Below are 1,925 nucleotides of genomic sequence, written 5' to 3'. Positions count from 1 at the left end.
TGCATTTCAGTTTAGAGAAGATTTTAAGAGGTGACTATAGGGTAGAACTACCAGGGAAGATTTATTGTTTATAAATCTCAATGCCTTGCACGGCTAGTTCTGCACAGGGGTGCCAGGGTCAGTTTTGGGGGACGCAGCTCTCACTGAGAATCTTGAAGCAGAAGACGATTCTAGGATGTTTCCACTACAGCTGACACTCAGCTAAAAGAGAAAAGAATGAAGATAACATGGAAGTGAGTCCATGGGGACTTTTATATGTTAATAAAACATAAGAAGTTTCTTATTTCATGGGTAAATTAAGATCCATCTCAGAATATTCCACTCTCCAGCCTGAGGCGAGAGCCTCTGGGGCTTTGTCCTTCGTTTACCTACTCAGTTTTCTAGAGACTATGCCAGTGATTTGTGGCTTATACGTCAGCTAATGTATGACCTCACTGGGGAGTGGGCGAGCTCAGCCTCCAAACCTGAAGGGAACATTATCCGTGACTTTAGCTGAGCTCCTCTTCAAGGTCACTGCTTTGTCGCTGTGATTTCGCTCGCACTTAGGGGTGTCGTGTTGAGTGATATGTATGCCTCTAGTGGGTGGAGCTTGTGCCCAGGTGAGGGTTGGTCTCATGGAGCAGAAGGTCCTGATGCTGTCCACTGGCCCTCAGGCCCAGGTTGGTGAACTGTCTCGTTAATTGTTGATATAAACAGAGGCGTAGTTAAGCCTTTTGGGGTGTGTGTGCCCGGTTTCTGTGGCTGGAACCGGTTTCCGGTTTAGACTGCAGATTCTAGAGGAAGCTGCACTGGCCCCTGAGCCATGGGGACCCACGTGTTGGGCGTTCTGGTGCACGAGGGTGCCTCTTCACAGGAGGGGCTGGGGTTCGGCAAGGATGTTCTCCTCCTGTGGTATTTGTTGCCTGGTTGCATCTGTGGTTCTGAATTCTTATGCCTCCTTTTTGGCCTGTCTCCTTTGCCGTTGAAGAAGATGGACGTTTTCTGCAGTCCTAGCTGAGGGGCCACGTCAGCTAATTTATGACCTCACTGGGGGGGCTCAGCCACCAGACCTTAATTATCAGCCCTGTTTTTAATTCAGTTCTGACACGTGGGAGCTGATAGAAATCATCAGGTATTTATAGCAGCAACCAGTGGATCTATCCAACTTTATTACTTACGTTTTCATCAAGGTATAAACAAATACAAGGAAATGTTAGTACTAATTGTAAAACAGATTTTTAGGGCTCTGGAGAGAAACTCAGTGTATTCAAACATGCTGTCTAATAAAGAAGGCCCAACCAACTCATTGTCGCCACACCCGAAGGAGATATCATGGTGCCGTGAGAGAGAATTGGCCGCCCCTAGAAAGTCTTCCTGGGCTGAGCGTGTCTCCTTACCTTGGGGACAGTTCCCTTCCTCCTCTTTTGGCCTCGAGGATTTGCATCTGCACCTCCTCCTTTCCAGAAGATGATGTCACGAACCTTCAAAGACTCTGCTGGGACCAGTCGGAATCCTGGATGCTGTACCGTGTCAGTGCGCCTGGGCTGTGGGCGTCTTCGTGGGCAATTCTGAATGTGTTGCTTCGGGTCACCCCCGCCCTTCCTAGGAACCCATCCAAGGCACCTCCTGGGGGCAGGAGCCTCTCAGAGAGACGGTGTCACTTGGCCACTGTCCTCTGGCCTCTGAACCTCAGGATTTCCAAATTGCATTTTAGGAGATATAAAATTTTACAAATTTCCAGATGCTATAATTCAGTATATTTTCTGCAGGCAGATAGATGGCTTTCAGATAATGACTGAAGGAGGTGGTGTGGGAATCGTTGAATAGAGGACTAGCCAGGATGTTCCAGAATGTTCCAGGAAGTTCTTCTCTCCCTTTCTTGTCATCATTCTCAGCTGCTGCCCAAATGTATGTGTCGGGTGGGAGAGGCAGCATCAGTGCGTTCC

At 48.4% G+C, this 1,925-nt stretch overlaps 1 protein-coding gene across 1 annotated transcript in view; it reads left to right on the top strand.

Moving 5' to 3' along the window:
* Positions 1-1,925, top strand: part of SEMA5A (semaphorin 5A) — a 456,698-nt gene that overhangs the window by 95,211 nt on the left and 359,562 nt on the right. The window lies entirely within an intron of this gene.

Source organism: Pteropus vampyrus, unplaced genomic scaffold, assembly GCF_000151845.1.
Source record: "Pteropus vampyrus isolate Shadow unplaced genomic scaffold, Pvam_2.0 Scaffold190, whole genome shotgun sequence".
NCBI lineage: Eukaryota > Metazoa > Chordata > Mammalia > Chiroptera > Pteropodidae > Pteropus > Pteropus vampyrus.
The sequence above is the reverse complement of the archived record's forward strand: the minus strand, read 5'-3'. Positions and strand labels throughout refer to the sequence as shown.